The 23,440-nt window shown below is 35.0% G+C and overlaps 1 protein-coding gene across 1 annotated transcript in view; it reads left to right on the top strand.

Annotated features, from left to right (window-relative positions):
• Window positions 1-23,440, top strand: part of LOC135071229 (ATP-binding cassette sub-family G member 8) — a 78,463-nt gene that overhangs the window by 26,787 nt on the left and 28,236 nt on the right. Inside the window, exon 2 of the mRNA XM_063965012.1 lies at window positions 19,769-19,800. The gene's annotated coding sequence lies outside the window, so the exon portion shown is untranslated. The remainder of the gene's footprint in view (window positions 1-19,768; window positions 19,801-23,440) is intronic.

Genomic DNA, 23,440 nt, shown 5'->3' with positions numbered 1-23,440 from the left:
ACTGATAGTTTGGCTAGAAAAAAATATTTTCTATCCACGCAGTACGCCGGCAGCGTTCGGATCGGATATAGTGACGTCATCGTCCCCGCGCCGGGCGGTCAGTGAACTTTTTTAGTAATTTGGCCATAACTTCGTCAATTTTTGTCGTAGAACAAAAATTTTTGGACTGTGTTTTAAGGATTTCTTAGCCCTATAAATCTGCATTCACAGCTAAAAATCGAAATGATCCTCATTGGAATGTGTCTCACAATTTGGTCTAAATGTTTCGCATTTGACAACCCTCAAAAGATTATTAACTTGAGCAAACAATAGCTTTAGTTATGGCTTATCGACTGATCCACTTCGAATGTAGAGCACCATTGTAAAGTTTAGATACTGCAACAATAATGCTTTTACGACCGACTAACGTCAATACGGTGTTTTCTATAAATCAATCAAAATCTTAGATTGGGCTGGAATTGTTTTGTGTGGAGACTGTATAGTAGGAGATCTAGGCGATGATTTGATCGTTATAGATTCGATTTCTAAAATTATTTTACATCCACATGTGCTGTATATTACATCATTTTGTGTAAATAAAAAAATGAGCTTTTTCATCGGAACATGCCTTTTGTAAAAGCTCCACTTAAGTTTTGTGTCAAAATTCAGCGATCTACGGGAATCGTCAAACTAACGTTCCCCAAACGAGATTCGGCAGTCCGACGCCGACATACACTAACAGAAAAGATAATATAAGGAAAGTTCTGGTGTCAAAAGTTTGTTTATCACGCCGATGGCGTCTTTAATATTTTAAGGTCACTGCACCGACTTGTCCGATATGGCCCAATGACCTTTAGTGACCTTTCCTACCAAAATATGTTGACATTGCCTCTTCGAATCCGATGAGAATCTTAATGATGCGCTCGCGCATGTTTTAAATAAAATGCTCCTTAATCACTACATTAATTAGTGTCGTGTTTCTGAATCATTCTCTATTTAATGGTGTTTATAAATAAATAGGAACTTTCTTCCAACTCGTTCTTATGAACCTAATGAAATGATTTTTAATAAAAAAATATACCTACATATAGTACTGCATCAAAGAAAAAGGGTGGAATCCTTAAACTAAATGACTGATAGCTGGTACTAAAAGTATGGAAAAGAATTTTCTTTTTATATTTGAACTTCGGTCCCGATCGGGAAAAGTTGTTGCATTTGAGCAGTGAAATCAATTCTTTTTGTTTGATCAAGTAACGCAATGTAGACGATGAAGATGAAGTTGAAGATTTTCAATTGTCTCTTACGTTGAATAAATTGCATAGATAGGAAGCATAAAATAATGATGAACGCTATGCTTGCCATTGCTTGCTTGGTAAAAAGATACAGGTCAAATTTCCGATCACAATAAACAAAAAGTCCATATTGTTGTGTTCGTGATAATCACACGTTCGCATGTTTCGATTATAATAATTGTTGTATATTATTATCGGCTTGCGTGTACGCACAGAGAAAGTAAACGTTTATCGGTGGAACAACTATTTTAATGCCATTGTTAACTAATTTGTTGGGCCCAGAAAGCTAAGTGGAGCTGTCACAGAAAATCTAAAGAAAAGACATCACGCATACGGTGAGATCCAATTACTGTATTTCAAAGGAAAAATATAATGAATTAGAGCACTGATATCCATAATTTGAGAAATACTTAAAAACTTTTATCCCCCTAATTACTATGGCCTTTGGAGCCATTGTGCATTGGTCAAAGTCTAAAAACTAAAAACTGTTGTATTACGTACTTTGAAATAAAATAAAATAAATGTATTTTGTCATATTTTATTCAATTATTATATATTATTATATTTTCCATTTAAATTACTTACGCTCTAACAAAAGCAACTGGAAGACGGTTTGCTTACTTGATCTAGTAAAATTGTGTTATCAGCTAAAAATGACATTTAAAAACGTGAAAATCTGGAAATCAGAATAATTTCGCTACAACTCATAAAAAACCGGTAATTATATCAATAAATAGTTCCACTACAATTAATACAAAACTGGTACATAAAACCAATAAAAATAAGGTACTCGTGTTAAAAAGTAACGTAATTGCTATAATAATACAAATCAAATACCCACCTATAAAGTTTTAGGAAGTTCGAACTCTACATTACCAAATGTCAAGGCAAGCCTATGCCTCCGTGAGTAACAAAATTGTAGAGCTCTACCATTCACGCAAATCTGAAAAACTATTTGATTGCTCGCAAATAATCGCCGAATCGTGATACTGCCATTAATTTGTTTCATTAATCGAGTAAATTGTTGGTAGTCATGATTTAGACTATTTCCGATTGACCTTTGCTTTGCTTTACTGTTTAGGTTGGCCATAAGTTACGTACATAGTAATAAGACTCTCTGGCCTAGATTTATCAAAACGTTCTGTAGCTTTTAGTATGGAATACTATAAGTTCGTGCCTAATCGTAGACGTTAAAAATTATGCAAAAATTACTAATAAACTAGGTATGTAGATTATTATAAACTAGAGCAAGGTCTTTAGATGGCCTAATAGCGCATACCTATTCGATTGATGTTAGTGTTTTGGGAATGTCTTTCCTAAGTTAGGGACGTCCTAAACCCCGCAGCGGCTTTGTTTTCCCCAAACTGTATAGCACTGGCACAAAATAAACACTCAAATAGCAGACAAAAGAAGCAGCACAAAAAGTTTTGTTACTTTTTGAGTGTTTGTAAAATGCTGATCACGTTCGGTTCCGTGATTTCTCTTTAGCATTCGTATTCCGTTTAATTGGCATCTCGATCGGTGCGCTTTCTTCGTATCAAGGTTAGGTTGCTCTCACCTGTGTCGTGCCTGATGATCCGGAGACTTTCGAACTTTGCGAGGCTGTGTGTCAGTATGTCTTTGCTTTATTTGTTTTAAAATTAGATCAAATTGAAGTCACTCTACATAGGTTTTTTAAGGTGTATTGTTTTTGGTTTTTGGTAGGACCAGTACTTACGTATTTTTCTACTTCTTTTAATACCTTATATCCTACCAACTTCATTGTACCTCACGCCCGTATTCACAAACGATGCTTGCTTTGAATCAGCAAATCGAACGCACAGTGTTGAATGGAGCTCTGTGATATTTGGTTCGAGTGTCACATTGTGCGTCCAGCGTCCACGCGCACTGGGATACCTCATAGTATGTTTGTGAATACAGGTGTCAATACCTTTCTTTCATTTCTCTCTGGCTCAAAATTTACTGTTTGACTAGCAACTACATTTCTTACATTACATTCTTATTCTGCTCACAAGTAGGAAACTTTTGAGATATACCAAATACAGCTTTGGAAACATAACAAGCCATTGCAGATGATTCACTGCAACAAAATTGCATTAGGTTACAAATAATGGTTATTTCATGCAAGCGAGCGGTTCCCGTAAACCGGAGCACAGTTACCCGTACTGTTAGAACGGTCAGATTGGTACGGTCAGCCACGTAACGAGATTAGCACTTCACCCTAATCGACTCGAAATGAGACCGAGTGATTTATCGATTATTTATCGATACTACCGTGACGTTATTATTACGGTGAATCTCATTGGTTATGGGAGTTGCTATTAGTAAAAAAAATAAGCTTATAATATTATTTTGGGGCGATATTTTTATCACCAAAAAACTAAGAAACGTAACTTCGTCGTTCTCCCGTTAATCCCTAATAAATAACCATGGTCAGTCAAGCGACTTTAACATAATCTTCGTCTAACAAAAAAGTCTAAAATTACTTTTTCTGATGCTCGCTCCATAATAGACCATATTTTACGTGCCTAACTGTACGATGAGCTCGAATGGCCGCTGGACATGTAACTGTCGCGACCGTTCGCACAATTGTGGGGTATTTTACCCAATTGTAGGGTAATGTTTAAGTGGAAGCTAATTCTAAGTCTGCAAGGCGTTCGTCACGGCTTGGTTCCTGGCTATACGCTTCGGAGAAGCATAATGAATACTTAGTACCTTCCTCTATTTAATTAAAACAGTTGACATTGGCAATGACACTGATTTAAAAAAATATTCCCACAAAATAAACAAGCTTAGAGTCACTAACATAATTTTGATAATACTTACATACTTATATATATTATAGAATAAATAAGACAACAACACTGACTCAAGAAAACGCAGTCCACCGACTTCTAGTTGGCCGATACTTGGGTCGGGCTGTTGATCAGCATAGAGATGTATAAAAGTGCGCACATTACACCGATTTGGTATCGGCCGATTCTTCATACAAATTAGAATCGGGCCCAATTATCAGCCAAATTATAGTCGGTGGTCTGCACCTAGGCTAAGATGGAAACCCTCATAGAAAACTAGCTCTTTCTTTTGATTTGCTTTCTGGCCCAATGTGGCGTCGACATAGCTCTATGATTAGCGCAATTCAAAGACTATAATATCATCATGTCGGCCGTTTGGTGTAGTGGTTCGAAACGGACTACTATTCCGGAGGTAGCGGGTTCGATTCCCGCACAGTACAAACATTTGTGTGCATGAACATATTTGTTTGTATTGGACTGGGTGTTTTCTATGTATAATAAGTATGTATTTACAAAAAAAAAAGTATTTAAGTATGTTTATATCCGTTGTCTAGTACCCATAGTACAAGCTTTGCTTAGTTTGGGACTAGAATCGCAGTGTAAAATGTCTAAGGATAAGGATATTTATTTATGATTGCAAGAAGGCTGACCGCTAGAATTATTATCGTATGTAGAGACAGTGGTAGAGACATTAAAACACTTTAGAGCCATTACTAAAGTAATTGGACATTCGTGCCTCTACAAGCCTATATTTCAATGATTGATGCGTGCACGCTACATTTCACGCTAAATAATAATGTAAAGTAATGAACACAGATTTATAGCTTTATAAGTTGTTTCAGCGCTCTACTTAATTTTATTTATAGACGTAGTTTTCGTGATAGAGTAACTGGATTTGTTTATTTATTTAGGGCAATTGAGGTCGATCTTTCAACAATGAATCTCTTTTCCTAAATGGATACGTATCTAAAAATTTCAGGTATTTTGTGCTTTTTGATTTTCTTTTCACTAGTACTAGAATTAAATGGGTAATTTTCTAAAACTTTTTTATTTAGTGTTTTTTTCCATTGCAATAACTTAACTGTGAAATGAGAGAATGATCAAAATATTATGGTGTTTGATAATTAAAAGAAATTAATAACTTACAATTAAGAAAAGCTCTACATTTATTTTTGATATCTATATTTTTCATAATAATACAATTTCTAATTTATCGTCTTATTTGAAATCACAATATTTGGTTATTACTACAGTCTCGTAATATTATCTAGTTAACTGCCCTCAAAGTACACAATAGTTATGAAAACACTCAGTCAGTCTCATTCGAATCACGGCAGGGAAGTAGTTAACAAACAGTCTAAATTTATTAACAAAAGATAGTCGTTTGTTTTTCTTAATTAAACATGGCTGCTTTATAACAAATGAACAGCCCCGAAGACAGTTGTCATTTGTTTTTCCTCAAACACGGCAACTCGACTCGGCCTTCCTCAGATGGAGTAACCACAGGCTAATTCGTGAACAGCGTGCCTAATCGCTCGTGTAAACAACCTTTACGGTCGGTTGATGAGCTGACCGAGGGTCAAACGGCGAAAAAAGATTTCAAATGTCATCCAACTTAGGAAATTTTTAAGTTTTTAGAACCGATTAGTTGCTCCCAATTTCACAGATGAGTACGTTTTATTTAGTTTAGGCCATAATTATTGTAACGAATTGAAAGAAATAAAATATCTCATTGATTTTAAATAGTTTTAATCACTCTAGGAACTTAAAACAATGTACTATTAGTATGTAGTTACAATCTCTATTTTAAAGGCATTGGTAAAGAGAAGAAAGGCAATCAACATCGAGGAATATTCCTAACGTCAGCCGCGTTATTGTTTCAAGAAAGAGACATTTCAATTGTTTGCCTTTTTCAAACGCTAAAGTGGCACAAACATTCAGGGTTAACCGCCTCATCAGTGCCTTTCTTCGTTAATTAGCCAGATTTATGACTAACGGGTCACTAGATAAAATATAGCTCTAAATTGGAGTAAAAGCCTCTGGACAATGGCTATATCATTGTTGCGCTAATGTTTAGAATGTAACGGGGATCTTTAACTATTTCATATTTTGAGGCGAATTCTTTTATTTAATTAAGCATTATAAACCGCGGAGACACGCTGAAAATAACAATATTTCTTTTTTTGTGTGCTATAATATTTTCAGCACTTGTCCCTCGGTCGGTCTTCTTTCCTTTAAAAAAAACTTTTGTATCACTTTATACGGTCAATAGTGTTATTAAGCCTTTAAACAGCAAAACTATTTCGAATGTAAAAGATAACGGTCAGCCTTGACTACGTAGGTGTAAACGAATTAATTGTTAATACGATTGATTAGCTGAAATCAATGTATCTGTTATAACAGATACAGTTGTAATTGCTATTCTCCGTCGCTAATGAACGCCGACGCCGGTGTAATTGAAACATTTGTATCTCGCTGCTTAATCGATGAAAATAATTACAAGTATAGTGCACAGCACATCACTATAGTACTGTAAAATCGCCTCTAATACCAGGTTCATAAGATGCCACCGTGTTTAGCTAGACGTGCTCTAGTCTGTACAGTCGGCATCTACGACATTGTTTTCTTTGTTTTGTAGTATAATAGTTATAAAGACTGTTATATGGTCATTTATTCGGCTAACAGTAAACCGAGCGATTCTCCCACGAAGTCATTCGGCCTAGGAGAATAGTACCAGTTTTTTGTGCACCATTTTGTTTAGGGTTGTCAGACATAAATTAAAAGTCCTAATTAATGTTGTAATTGGTTGTATCTGAATTGTATGGTAATATTGTAAAACTTTTATGTATGTAGTATTAAGTATCGTGTGATAATTTTACTACAAAAAACAACTGGTACGATATATCAGAGTATACATAGAGTGGATTAATACGAGCAACTTGTACTTATTATGTACTTAGATTTACGAGTATATTCTACACTGTTTGTTTATGTGCTGTGCAACGATTGTCGATAAAAGACTAGAATACGACTGGTTTTGGCTAATTCAATAAAAACAATACTTATACATAGATGTTTGTTTACAATTTATCTTCTTTCTGCTGGTCCGATCTAAAAAAATCTTATTGTGTTGGATTAGATAGCCCATTTATCGAGGAAGATTTTAAGCTATAACATTACCCTACAGCCAATAGGGGAGGAGCAGTAAAGAAAAGTGTTGCAAAAACGGGAAATATTATTCAAACTATTTTCACGCGTACGAAATCACAAGCACAGCTACTTGTAGGTAACTAGATGCTAGTTTACATTTTTGTAGGTATTTTGAGCAAAGGCTTTGTTTGCAAGACAAATTAGCGCTATCTATTCTGTTTTTGCCGACGTTTGTCGCCGGATGTTGAACCTATAACCATTGATAAGTTGCAAACATTCGAATGGAACCAACGTTGCTATGGATTGTTCTTTAGACTGGTAATTATGTGACTGGCCTTGCTGCAATGAAATTAACTTGTTTTTAGATCAAATACTAGATCTATGTTCTTTTCGGATTAATTAAAAGAATAGCAGCAGGACCTTTTGTACCCTTTGCACCACCGGCCTGCACCACTGGTGGTGCAAAGGGTATTTTTAAATCCCTCTTGCACCACCAACAAATAGTGCTGTGCTACCATCGACTGTAAAACTAGTAGTAGACTGTAAAATACTTAATAATTTACTTGTTATAAATAAATCAAAACCTACCTAAAAGTTTTAATTTGTGTGTGTGTAAGTGCCTATAAACATTTCACTTCAGACCCACGATACCCCGGGCCTACATCCTACATACAACGAATAAAGTACCAGGGCAACATAACCATAAAGGAGCTATTTTATGATACATGTTTATTTCTCGGATCAACCAAGAAGAATTTGATATAGCTCCTTTATGATTATGTTGCCCTGGTACTTTAGGAATTATTCGTTGTATGTAGAAATGAATGGTTGTTATTAATTTTTATGTTATGTTGTCAAATCTGTCCAGTAGTTTCGGAGCCTATTCAGTACAAACAATCAAATCTTTCCTCTTTATAATATTAATATTATATGATTATAGATAATCGTTTTACAGTTAATGGTAGGGCGGCACTATTGGTGGTGCAAAAGGGATTAAAAAATACCCTTTGCACCACCAGTGGTGCAGGCCGGTGATGCAAAGGGTACAAAAGGCAGCAGGAGAGGTCATGTCAAAATAAAACTCGAAATTATAAATAATAGAGAATGGCATACGGTATTAAGTTACCCTTTTGTATAGCAATTTTATATGTGCAATAAAGTTTCAAAATACATAAAGGGTTTCAAAAAGTAACCAACAAACCTTAGGGACATTCCTTGCACATTTGGTAATGTTGAATTTGAAGAACAGTTGTAGATAATTATAATTAATTTTTCTTCTGGGCTGGGTTCTTATTGTTTACTAAGGTGCAATTTTGCAATTGTTGCATTATAAACTAACATTCTATGTAACATTGTGATTGATAGATAAGACTGATAAATAAATTCACAAAACATTACTGCCCATTGTTTCAACTTAAGTGCATAATCATTTATCTGCATAAATCTTTTGAGTGTAAATAAACATTCATGCAATTGAATTATTTGAATACAGCATCATTTTCTTTGATATTTATAGCATCTAAGCAGTTAAGTTATTGCGTACCAGGATGAAAGCACGAAACAAAATATACAATTGCTGAAACTACCTACATACAAGAAGGTAATTGTTTTTCAATATCAAACTGTGTATAGCTAAATACCTCTATTAAATATTTTGTCTGGTAGACAGACTGTCCTATATGTAGTGCGTGCTCTAAGTAATAAATAAATAATAAATATCTTAGGACAATCTCACACAGCGCCATCTAGCCCCAAAGTAAGCAATTAATATGCTTGTGTTATGGGTGCTAGCTTAACGGATATACTACTTATATACTTTTTTTTTAAATACATACATATTATACATAGTAACACCCAGACCCGTCACAGAAATTAAAATTCATCATTTTAATTTCTGCCCGGCCGGGAATCGAACCCGGGACCTCTCGGCATAGTAGTACGTTCTGAACCACTACACCAAACGGCCGGCCGAAGTGTATCGCCATCATCATCATCATCATGAGGTCGTTTGGTGTTCACTTCAGGAGCAACAGATGCAGGCTATAGATCTATAAAAAACTGTTCTATGTTGACATTCCTCGATAGAGACCTACTTACTTACTGTTAACTTAACAGCAACATTTGACTACATTCACAGCTAAATCTTTTCATTGAAGTAATATAGTTACCCTAATCAAACGACATCAAGAAGGTGTTACTCGGTGATTCAACAGTCTATGTCGTGAGAACATCTCTTATCGTTGCACAGATGATTCTATGCTAATTAGGGGTTACCCGCGGTCAAGGTATCCGTATCATCAGTCGTTAATGATGCACTCTTAATTGCTTTTTTGACTTACATAAGATTTATAATCACATTCATTAGTTAGGCAGTTATTTGCTGAGACCCTAAAACTTTAGAGCGGTATTTTTCATTTTACTTAGCATCTACCCAACTACTTACTCTAGTTGAGTATCTTTATTCAGTTTAATGGCTACTGCATTAAAAATTCTGCATTATAAAAATATTCTTACAGCTGGAAAATTGATCGGAGCGATGTAAAATAAAACTGTTAAGGGGAATTTTAAATAACCTGTTTCCATTTTTATGGAGTCGTGATTTTAAACTCACAAGTATAAACTGAACTGCACATTGAAGCATCTAAGATTCTCGGGAATATTACATATCCTACAGGATCTCGACTTTCCGGTTGGTAATCCAATGACGGTGGAAAACATATCTTCCTAGTCTTGAGATTAACAACGAATATGACTGTAGATTGAATATAGGATACATAGAAGTCTGCTTCTTCTCAGCACTGGCCCATTTATTGTCCCGAAGCAGTGGTAGGGTTAATACTGGGACGATTAAAAGTGCTTTTTAAAATCCTATTTGCAAAAATAAAATGAGTTTTATGAGTTTTTTTTTACACTCTAAGCTCTACAAACCCTGAAAATAATAGCAGGACAAACAACTTCATCATCATCATCATCATTTCAGCCACAGGACGTCCACTGCTGAACCTAGGCCTCCTCCAATGACTTCCACATCGCACGGTTGGTAGCGGCCTGCATCCAGCGCCTTCCTGCTACCTTTATCAGGTCGTCGGTCCACCTTGTGGGTGGACGTCCCACGCTGCGTTTTCCGGTACGCGGCCTCCATTCCAGAACCTTCCTGCCCCATCGGCCGTCAGTTCTGCGTACTATGTGCCCTGCCCACTGCCACTTCAGCTTGCTAATCCGTCGGGCTATGTCAGCGACTTTAGTTCGTTTACGGATCTCCTCAAAACAACTTATTAAACAAAACGAAGCTTAAGTATGTCGAACTTCCATGTTGCGTCCTACCCGGTGTCGGTTGGGAGCTCGATTCTTGAGATTGTTGACAAGTATATCTACCTCGGACAAACGATTCAGCTAGGTAGGTTCAATTTCGAGAAGGAGGTTAATCGTCGAATCCAACTCGGCTGGGCAGCGTTCGGGAAACTACGCAACATCTTTTCGTCCAAAATACCTCAGTGCCTGAAAACGAAAGTCTACAACCAATGTGTGTTACCTGTGATGACTTATGGCTCGGAAACGTGGCCTCTCTTTAGGCCTTATACAGAAGCTCAAAGTTGCACAGCGTGCCATGGAGAGGGCTATGCTCGGTGTTTCTTTACAAACAACTTATTCGTTATTAATCCAATATGAAGACAAAAAGCAAGTCACATACGACTACCAACGAATAAGACTGTAGATATGATAGATCTCTAGTATATTTCAATTTGAACAAATGACTATTACCTACCTACCTACAGTCTTATTTGCCGCTATAAACCCTAATTAATCGTTAAAAGCCACCACTTATCTACTCGTTGGTATTCCATTATGACGATGAAAAACATATCTTGCTAACTAACAGCGAATAAGGCTGTCTATAGGATAGATCTCTAGAATATTTCAATTTTAACAAACTACTATGGTACTCTCATTAAGCGCTATAAACCCTGAAAATAATAACAGCGTTAATAGAACAAACTTACTCGTTAGTAATCCAATATGACGGTGAAAACATATCTTGCTAACTAACAACGAATAATGATGTCTATAGGATAGATCTCTAGAATATTTCAATTTGAACAAACTACTATGGCACTCTCATTAAACGCTATAAATCCTGAAAATAATTACAGCGTTAACAGAACTAACCTAACTTACTCGTTGGTAATCCAATATGACGGTGAAAATTATGTCTTGCTAACTAATAACGAATAAAACTATGTAGATAGGATAGATTCTCTCTCAAATTCCTATTATCTACAGTCTCATTAGGCGCTATAAACCCTGAAAATAATAACAGTGCTAGCTTACAGCACAACTTAACATAAATGTAATAATAACTTTACCAGTTCCGCACTAATGCAAGCATTAAAGAACATTACTGATGCAGCGGGCTGCGTGGTTGTAACAACCGGCAATATAACAATTAAGAACACGGGCCATCATCAGATGGGGTAGCCTTAGGAAATCGGTGGAAAGATTTTGCTTTAAAATGCGTATGTGGGGACTGTGGAAATGTGGATTTGCCTATTTAAAGAAAGCAGCGGCATAACAAATTGATATTACGATTCATATTATTCTTAGGCTGAGTTGCTATATCTTATTTTAACCGTACAAACGTCAAAAATCTGTCAAAATTTATACAGAAAACATCGTTTACGTATAAGTAGTTACGGTTAAACTCAGGTGGTGCAACTCAGTCTTATTTAGTTAGTAAGGCTAATCAAAAGGTAGTCATTAACAAAATTAGTTACCTACTCGTACTTATGTTTTAATTTACAGATGTATTTTTTAATTTTAAGTAGCTAAATGGGCTTAAAAGAAGACTTCTTGAAGAATACGATGAGCTTTTTGTTAGTTACCAGTTGGTAGACAGTCGATGTATAATTGTATATGTATATGATAATTATTAAATACAATTAATTGTTAGTCGCTATAAATAGACGTGAGCATGCTTGTATGTAACATATTATGACAGACTTGCTGTCATGCTAACTCGACGTCTGTCAGCGGCTTTATGCTCTACCTTCATGAATAAGCGTTAAATTATTTGTCTATTTCAGAAACCAAGGGTTACTTATTATGACGCCATCAAGTTGTGAGACCAAGTTAACGTAATGCGGTTATAAATTGATTATGTTCAAGGCTTTCAGTTGATTCGATTGTTACAAAGTTACAAGCAACCGCATTTTATGGGTAATTTGGTAAAATAAAAAGTCATACCAGTTTATGTTTTTCTAAGACATTTCAACTACTGAGTGGTAAACCATTTGAAAAAAAAAATTTTATAGCACACTACTTGAAAACTATGTTACATCCTATTGCAATATTGGAGCAATATTTTTTAAAATATGTATTAAAATTATATAGACTAGAAACATTTCCATATTATGAACGAATTCGCGGATAATTAGAATATTAATATTAGTTAACGCTTGATTAATTTTCTGAATTAATTCTTGCGGCAATTTAAGCACTATAGTCAGTTATTAACTGTTATTAACTTAATAATACCTGAATTGAAACATAACACTGAAATGCGAGCTAAAATAATAATGTAGACTCAAATAATTTCGCACGCTTCAACACCTGAATGCAGTGAAAAAGTTCATTAGATCTTTATCCGTATTAACATCATGCGATAGTATATCTGTCTGTCTGTCTATTACTGTTCCACGCTTAGACAACTAAACCGATTTAGATTAAATCTGATATAGGGATAGTTTGACCATCTGGGAAAAATATAGGATAGTTCTTATCCCAGTTTTTGGTACATGCTAAAGTATTTCTGTGATAGACCGAAATTCACGCCGAAGCTCTCTACTCTGATACCATGGGATAGTCATGGGATATCTAGTTTTTATCCCAGTTTTTTCCAGTTTGGAAAGGTGCATGCTTAAAGTCTTCCTGTGGCAGACCATTCATGCAGGCTAAGCCGCGGGAATAAACTAGTTTGTGGCTATAAAACGAAAACTAAGCGATTTATATCAGGCATTGCACTGCAATCGGTTGCACAAAACGTGTAATCTTGACCTAGATTAACAGCTGTATTATTTTAATTGTAACCAATGTGGTCAAATATTTGGAGCCTCGCAATGCACGTGTGGATGTAGTAATGCAAACAAAATTTTCATATTTGCTTTAAACGACATGCTGTTACAGCGGAAGAGAAATTTATGATACGATAGTCACTATTACTGTGCTGTTAACTAATAGTAATTTCAATATCAATCAGATAAAAATTATCAAAACGCCATTAAAAACCACTTTTATAGTAAAAGGTGCTAAATCTTGATTGGAAAAGGATTGCATTAGAGAATGTGTGAAAGATTCGTCACTTTTATAACGCTTTCACATTTGTCTAGACTTCAGTAAGTAAACAACTCATTTTGATAAGATTTTGGAGCATTCTAAAGTTAATATACTATGGTAGATGATACTGATAGTACGAGAGCCCACGACCAAAACCATGTCTCATAGCAATACGGCAAAAACCCTATAAAATCGTTAGATTGTATGATTCTGAACCCGACTAGGTTTGTAGTAACGGTCAAAAGTGTAGCAACTGCGTGGGAGGCCATTTCTGCTGTGTCAAAAAAAAAGACAGTCGGTATTATAGCAATACGTCTGATAGTGAAAATGTACATAGATTTTATAATTGTATTACGAAAAAGTTTGATTTCAGACATTTTGCGCGTAGCATATAGCCTGAGCGCATTTTTGAAAATGTCAACAAATTTAGCCGACCTGTATCATAGCAATACGGATAATTTTTTTTTCAACTTTTCGTATTGCTGCATTGATTACCAAAAACCTGTTTTCAGACACTTTAAGTGTATCAAAAAGTTGTATGATAGAGAAGGTGCTACACTTAATTTGTCTGATATAAATTTTTTGCACATGTGGACAACTTATTTTATCATGTCCAACAATTTTCAGACATATTGCTATGATACCGATCGGTAAAATTTGTTAACATTTTCAAAACGGTCTCAAAATTTAATGCGTTCACATTTCCGTCTGAAAATTGTTTTGTTCGCATCAAATAACCAAAATTTACAAATAAAAAAGATTTTCAGACGTATTGCTATGAGACATTTTTTTTGTCTCATTTTTAATTTTTTTAAGTGATTTTACGGGTTTGCGCTACACCACTAACGTCTGAAAATAATGTTTCCGGTATCTCAGAACTATCATTCAACTACAGTCTGCAAATCAGACATATTGCTATGATGCAGTTCGGTAAAATTCTTTGACAATTTTGAAAATTCGGTCAGATCAAACGCTACGCGGAAAATGTCTGATATTGGTATTTTCGAGTTCAGGATAATCGTATCTATCGATTTGATGCGGTTTTGGCCGTATTGCTATGAGACAAAAATTTTGGTCGTGGGCTCTCGTACTATGAAACTATGTATTTTGTTTGTTTTGTAACGTGTTTTCCATCTGACTGTACAATGCATCTTACATTCCAAATTCAAATGGAGTAGATCGAGCGAGCCACAACGAATCGCGATTAAGCTAACCCGTACCGGCCATTTTCTAACCGCCGAGTGCTGTGTCTAATCCACCCTGCATCACGATCCGACTCCCGACGTGACTGGCCAGCTGCTAATCTAGCAAGCACGATCAATTTTAAAAACAATAATAGCTTGCTTTTTCTCACAGGAGTTTGAACAAGGAATACGATTTATAGAGCTTCATTTGATTTCAAAATGGTGTTCCATTTTTTAATTCTTTTGTTTTTTTTAAAGCTGTAGACCGTATGTATGTGACAAACTTTGTTGACAGTATTTACTGATTAAAAAAGTATTTGTCTTTCAATTTATTTTCCAAAATGTTTTAGTGTAACATGTCTTGTTGGTTTTCCTATTAAATAAATAAAAATAAAATAAATACTAAACGTCTATTAATGTAATACAATTAACGTTTTAAAATTCTATCAAACATTATTATGTTAATCTGAAATCGTTAATCTGCTAATAAAATAAGTAATTAATTAATTAATTATTATTTAAAGCTAATTTTAACGCTAATTGCACATTATGCGTGCGGAAAAACATAGTAAACGTACACAAACGTTGCATGCTGAAACAATCTTCATTGCAGTATATTTTGCTTGTTGTTTGTGGTGTAACTTCGAAGAATGCGTTACACAACTTTCTGTAGAATTATTATGTACTACACAACGGCTCTTTTTGTGAAGGGCTGTATATGGTCTTACGTAGGTTTTCACGGTAATTAGCTAAGACATACAGAATTAAATGATGCCCGTTTTCACCATCAATCTCTAATTTTTAAGTGACCCCTATGGTAACACATAACAGGAATTTTGTTTTCATAGGGGTCACTTAAAAATTTGTTATTGATGGTGAAAACGGGCATAAGCCAATTTAAAAAAAAAAATTGGATGTGTAAGATACACTTCTTTGTTGATTTCAACACTGATTAGGGCAAAATAGAGCATTTAACATCTAAGAAGCTACGACATTAGATAAATACTAATCCTAATTTAATTCACGTCTATGAATAAAGCACTTATGTACAAATACGACAATCTCCATAGACATTTTAAGTAACTTAATTTAACTAACTAAATAGAGACAACCCTGTCCCTCACTATGAAACCATGAAACATTGTCACGTTTCAAACGTTTCACATAAATGTAACCTGCCTGGCAAGTTTTCTATGACATCTGTGGTGAGGTGAAAACTGTTTCTGCAAGTTCCAACTAAGTCTATTATAACTACAGAGAGAGGATTGCAAATCACTTCTCGAGTTCTGCATTATACAATGTAGGGGTAATACAACTCTGGCACACGTTTTATGAATATATCTTATTTTATCTTAATTCGTCTCGTTAACCCATCATGTTTTACTACGCCCTGTCTTACTGTGGTACAAACTTGACCTTCACTGGTTGGCTTTTTTATTCACGGTCAAGCTGTAGATCCTGGCCACACAGGAGTTGCAGCGGTGGGAACGTGAGGTGGGAATAGTCTCGTAGTAGTCGATATTGAATGATATTTAGTAGAGATTTAATGAAGGCTACTGACAACGCCATTCTTGTGGCGGAGTTTTTTGCCGACGCTGTGTAGAAGAAGTAGATAAATTATTCCGTGGTAGTAGTCTCCGTGGCTCTGGATAGTAGCCGTATTGTTTTAGATTGGTTGATAAATGCAAAACCCTTAAATGTCGAAATCTCAATAATTAACAATCACGATATTCAACAAAACATTGCAAACCGCAGCATCATTGATAAAAAAAAAAAAGTAAAAAAGTATTTATTTCTCAAAGATGTCACATGTACAATTTATTCTGGCGGTCTCTGCACTAAGCTTTTTCGTTCCATGGACACGTAAACACATTCATTTGTTTTTACTACGTGGAAGTGAACAGTACCTCTAGTAGGAAAAACTTTCGAGTTCGTTTCGTTGCGTATTCAAAGTGTCATCGAAAAATTTTGTATGAAAAATTAAACAGCGCCCCCTAGGGCGGCTATAATATAGGGGGCGCTGTTTAATTTTTCATACAAAATTTTTCGATGACACTTTGAATACGCAACGAAACGAACTCGAAAGTTTTTCCTACTAGAGGTACAGGTTAACTATCCCTGCACTCCACGGGCTGCGCAGGCGTCGTCGTACGTCAGATTCGCGACAGTTCGTGCGCATGACCGTAGCGGGTGCACGATTGTTGTAGCTTTCACAAAATTGTTTTATAGTTAATCGCTGTCACTTATGTAATAAGATGAGCTACTCTACATAAATGCATCTCATACAAATTTTCTTACAAACTACCTTGTATGAATAGTTCTTTTGATCACCTGGCTTAATTTCTTACTGATGTAGTAATTATTGTATTTTTTCCTAAAATTAATAAATCTTTTATTGTTTCAGAGCTTTGGAATCTTGCATTGGCGGGTCTTAAGGTGAGTTTCTTAAGAAAAAAGAAAACATTACATACCTACTCAAAAATAATCAAGTTGCCTGCGGAATTAGTATAATGCTCATATAAGTATTGAAAATCATGAATGTGAGATAAATAAAAACACCTTTCTTGCATTCCGGTACAAAAGACATCAACGATAGTTTAAAATTTTATATCTGTTTTAAGTAGGTACCTACCTAAATGATAAAATATACCCATAATGTTATGTAGGTACCTACATTCTTATATTTTGAAATAATAGTGTAAACCAATGATAAAAAGGATCGATCGATGCTATTGACACTATACTCGTGACGAAAAGCCATAAAGTAAGAATAATAATAAGGTACGTGCGATTAATCGACACGAAGACAGACTAATCTCCCGAGACGCAATCGATACATTATCGGCGCGTGCGCATCGCAGTGCGCAGGAAGCGGACTTGCATCGATTATGACTGATTTACTGAAAACGAATTGGAGGAAATTTATCAGGCGATATATGATTGATGGGTCTAAGAATGTATGCGGTATTATGTAAATAAACTATTTAAACAAAATTTTAATTGGATACTAAAAATGCACTAAACATTTGAAAAATACTGCTCAAAGAAATAAATAAATAGTCGGTTAAAAATTACAGTAGACGTGTCTTTATCTTAGGTTACAAGAAATTATTGGCAGTAGGTAATATAGTATTATATTATCTGTGGTAATAGGTACAAAAACTTGACTCTTTTATTAGCAAACGGGCCATACACGTGTTGTTGATTCAATGCATGACTTTTATTAAAATTGCATAGCCAATTATAATTTTATCAGTAGTAATTACAAAATGCGACGTAACACTGCATTTCTCTGATACGTAATTTACCCAAATTACTGAAACTGTCAACAATTTACAAAGCAAAAGTTGCGACATACTTCTGTTTTATTTGTAAACGTCTACCTACTTCTGTTTTACGTGTAAAAGTATAGTCGTTATGCGTAATGCGCCTGACCATGTTCCTTTAGCGTCAAAAACTGGCTGACCCACAGCTGGGCCAAAAGGGGCGAAGACATCGGAATGAGATTCGATTTCGTCAGATTTCTTTTGGCTTAAAGCCGGTTGTCTGTAACAGTTGAATCGAGAACCTGATCATCATACTGGTTGCTGGATGCATTTGCATTAAAAGCACTAAGTAAATCGTTTAAGTTGTGCTCTCTAAATAAAAATAAAATTTGGTGGTGTAGTAAAGGGTAATTTAATATGGCATATTGTTGTGTAATTGTTGTCTAATCTGATTAATGAGTAAAAATATCGATAAAAATTTAACCATCCCTCGAAAAGTGTAACAATTTTAACACCCTGTATACATAGTGTTATTTATACCGTTACTTACATGTTACATGTATGGAAATGTTTAGAAAGTTGAAGAAAATATATTGCATATAAATTGCACAGGTGTGTAGTAGTGCATGGAGCAGCAAATCCAACACTTACCTGTCGTATTTGAGACGCTTTTACGCGGAATCAATAAATATCGTATCTTCGTATCTTGTAGTTTGGGCTTGGTCAGGTCAGGGCAGAAGAAAAGGACGGTGTCCATCGAGACAATAAAATGATGAAGTATAAATACATGACGTGTGTTAATAAAACTTATGTAATTGAATATGTTATTGAATTGAATTGATATTTTGGATCAGAATGATATTTGTTGAGCCAATAACATTAATAGGTAGTCTAATTAATTCCGTAGTCATATGAAGACGGTATTTATAAGAGTTCCTTTTTAAGGAAATACTCAATTTTCGAGAAGAAAGAAGAAGTAGATAAATTATTCCGTGGTAGTAGTCTCCGTGGCTCTGGATAGTAGCCGTATTGTTTTAGATTGGTTGATAAATGCAAAACCCTTAAATGTCGAAATCTCAATAATTAACAATCACGATATTCAACAAAACATTGCAAACCGCAGCATCATTGATAAAAAAAAAAAAGTAAAAAAGTATTTATTTCTCAAAGATGTCACATGTACAATTTATTCTGGCGGTCTCTGCACTAAGCTTTTTCGTTCCATGGACACGTAAACACATTCATTTGTTTTTACTACGTGGAAGTGAACAGTACCTCTAGTAGGAAAAACTTTCGAGTTCGTTTCGTTGCGTATTCAAAGTGTCATCGAAAAATTTTGTATGAAAAATTAAACAGCGCCCCCTAGGGCGGCTATAATATAGGGGGCGCTGTTTAATTTTTCATACAAAATTTTTCGATGACACTTTGAATACGCAACGAAACGAACTCGAAAGTTTTTCCTACTAGAGGTACAGGTTAACTATCCCTGCACTCCACGGGCTGCGCAGGCGTCGTCGTACGTCAGATTCGCGACAGTTCGTGCGCATGACCGTAGCGGGTGCACGATTGTTGTAGCTTTCACAAAATTGTTTTATAGTTAATCGCTGTCACTTATGTAATAAGATGAGCTACTCTACATAAATGCATCTCATACAAATTTTCTTACAAACTACCTTGTATGAATAGTTCTTTTGATCACCTGGCTTAATTTCTTACTGATGTAGTAATTATTGTATTTTTTCCTAAAATTAATAAATCTTTTATTGTTTCAGAGCTTTGGAATCTTGCATTGGCGGGTCTTAAGGTGAGTTTCTTAAGAAAAAAGAAAACATTACATACCTACTCAAAAATAATCAAGTTGCCTGCGGAATTAGTATAATGCTCATATAAGTATTGAAAATCATGAATGTGAGATAAATAAAAACACCTTTCTTGCATTCCGGTACAAAAGACATCAACGATAGTTTAAAATTTTATATCTGTTTTAAGTAGGTACCTACCTAAATGATAAAATATACCCATAATGTTATGTAGGTACCTACATTCTTATATTTTGAAATAATAGTGTAAACCAATGATAAAAAGGATCGATCGATGCTATTGACACTATACTCGTGACGAAAAGCCATAAAGTAAGAATAATAATAAGGTACGTGCGATTAATCGACACGAAGACAGACTAATCTCCCGAGACGCAATCGATACATTATCGGCGCGTGCGCATCGCAGTGCGCAGGAAGCGGACTTGCATCGATTATGACTGATTTACTGAAAACGAATTGGAGGAAATTTATCAGGCGATATATGATTGATGGGTCTAAGAATGTATGCGGTATTATGTAAATAAACTATTTAAACAAAATTTTAATTGGATACTAAAAATGCACTAAACATTTGAAAAATACTGCTCAAAGAAATAAATAAATAGTCGGTTAAAAATTACAGTAGACGTGTCTTTATCTTAGGTTACAAGAAATTATTGGCAGTAGGTAATATAGTATTATATTATCTGTGGTAATAGGTACAAAAACTTGACTCTTTTATTAGCAAACGGGCCATACACGTGTTGTTGATTCAATGCATGACTTTTATTAAAATTGCATAGCCAATTATAATTTTATCAGTAGTAATTACAAAATGCGACGTAACACTGCATTTCTCTGATACGTAATTTACCCAAATTACTGAAACTGTCAACAATTTACAAAGCAAAAGTTGCGACATACTTCTGTTTTATTTGTAAACGTCTACCTACTTCTGTTTTACGTGTAAAAGTATAGTCGTTATGCGTAATGCGCCTGACCATGTTCCTTTAGCGTCAAAAACTGGCTGACCCACAGCTGGGCCAAAAGGGGCGAAGACATCGGAATGAGATTCGATTTCGTCAGATTTCTTTTGGCTTAAAGCCGGTTGTCTGTAACAGTTGAATCGAGAACCTGATCATCATACTGGTTGCTGGATGCATTTGCATTAAAAGCACTAAGTAAATCGTTTAAGTTGTGCTCTCTAAATAAAAATAAAATTTGGTGGTGTAGTAAAGGGTAATTTAATATGGCATATTGTTGTGTAATTGTTGTCTAATCTGATTAATGAGTAAAAATATCGATAAAAATTTAACCATCCCTCGAAAAGTGTAACAATTTTAACACCCTGTATACATAGTGTTATTTATACCGTTACTTACATGTTACATGTATGGAAATGTTTAGAAAGTTGAAGAAAATATATTGCATATAAATTGCACAGGTGTGTAGTAGTGCATGGAGCAGCAAATCCAACACTTACCTGTCGTATTTGAGACGCTTTTACGCGGAATCAATAAATATCGTATCTTCGTATCTTGTAGTTTGGGCTTGGTCAGGTCAGGGCAGAAGAAAAGGACGGTGTCCATCGAGACAATAAAATGATGAAGTATAAATACATGACGTGTGTTAATAAAACTTATGTAATTGAATATGTTATTGAATTGAATTGATATTTTGGATCAGAATGATATTTGTTGAGCCAATAACATTAATAGGTAGTCTAATTAATTCCGTAGTCATATGAAGACGGTATTTATAAGAGTTCCTTTTTAAGGAAATACTCAATTTTCGAAAGAGTTTTGACCATCTTTGAAACGTGTTAACTAATTCCTATAATTGTTCACTTTGGTAATCTCCATTACCGGATTCAATTACATTTCTGTCCATATTTGTATGTGCGAAGTCGGCGGGTCTTAGCAAACTCAATTTGAATATGTACATTAGTTTTGGTAGGTATTGTGCGTTTACTTAATTTTTCTAGGTCATGGCTACGTTTCAAGAACGTAAGGCAAAATTTTATGAATTTACAAAGATATTTAAAATGACTCAGGAATTTCGATACTCAAGTAAAAATGTCACGGTTGTCGTTTAGTTACAAGAAAAATGCCCTTTTCTTTAAGGAAATGTTAAACGTAATTACATAGGTATATAGGTACTTGTAACCTCTTAGATCCAGTTTTATTTCAGTGCATTATAACTCTACAGTCAGGACAGGACAGTCGCAAAAGTCAGGACAATACGGAAAGTTGAAACTTCAAAGCTGGCAAAGTCCAAGGATGAGTGGAAATTGATCCACTGACAAGAGCAGAACTCTTCATATGAATGAATGAATGAGGTTCAAATGCATATACTTCTTTTTAAACCTTTGAACATATACTTCCTAGTGACTTATATATTTCCTCAAATGTTTCGGTGCATTATTCACAACTTGATCCACACCGGGCTGTGCTTGCCGCTTGCGCAAGCGTTATTCACCACAGTCACAGCGCTGGAATGCGCCGGACGCGAGCCCAAGTTTGCCCAAGTGTCCGTTCACCGTTTGACATCCTTCCACTACACATTATCCGGCTTATAAGTAAATTATTCGGAATCAGAACAGTCCATTATTGTATCCATTCACTTACGAAGCATCATAACTTGTAATTTAAGTAGGTAAGCTTTATTGTGACAAGTTTTATAAAGACGATACCATTCAGTCTCCGTTCTTTCATTGCATGTTAAAAGTATAGGTACAACATACTTTAAATAAAGTAAATTAACATTAACTTTCACACAAAATTTTAAAGGTTTTATTTTGGGGCATTTCACACAATTTCATTCGTCTTTTTCTATTGTCTCCAGGAAATGTTTTAGAGTATTAGTTTCATGTCAAGTAGGTAGAATGAAATTAGTAACCTGCATTATGTTTGCAAGCAATCATGTGATGACAGTGTTGAATAATGATTCTTGTACAAATAGGAGCTACTCGTAATGATTCATGAATACCATCAGTTAAACAATTGTTAGTCGACGAAAGTTGTGGACCTTCACGCGATGGGTGGGCGTCAGTCATATGCCATCAATACATCAGTCAAACCGCCTATTGAGTAACCAAGTTTTTGCCAAGGCTAACCAAACGATCACACTAATGATATAACAGTTTGTCTGTCTATATCAGCCTTAGGGGGTTCGCCTTCGAACATAGGCTTCCTCTTCAAGCCTCCACCGGCTTCTGTCCCTGGCCACTTGCATCCAGTTTAGACAGTTTACAGACGATGATATAGGTAACAGTAAAAAATGATAATCAGATCAAAATTAAAACTTTATAATAGACTTGATTTACTCAATTATATATTGAAGTGCTTTTTGCAATCATAATGTGTTACGTTTACTGCAAATCACTTTTTATTTATCAATACAATATTCGATCTAAGATAAGAATGAAATGAGAAATATTTTTCATGAGCACGTTGAATCCAATTCTAATCTAATTTTACAAGTTAATGTGTTTCCATTTACATTCTGCTCCAATGATTAACATGCTATGTTAAATAGTATTTAGTAGGTAGCTATTATCGCTAATTCAAGGCAATATAATTAGCAAAAACTGAAACTTATAACTAACATAGCACTAACAAAATGCACTCTATCCATCTTACA

This window comes from Ostrinia nubilalis, chromosome 4 (genome assembly GCF_963855985.1).
Source record: "Ostrinia nubilalis chromosome 4, ilOstNubi1.1, whole genome shotgun sequence".
NCBI lineage: Eukaryota > Metazoa > Arthropoda > Insecta > Lepidoptera > Crambidae > Ostrinia > Ostrinia nubilalis.
This window is presented reverse-complemented; position numbering and strand designations above follow the sequence as displayed.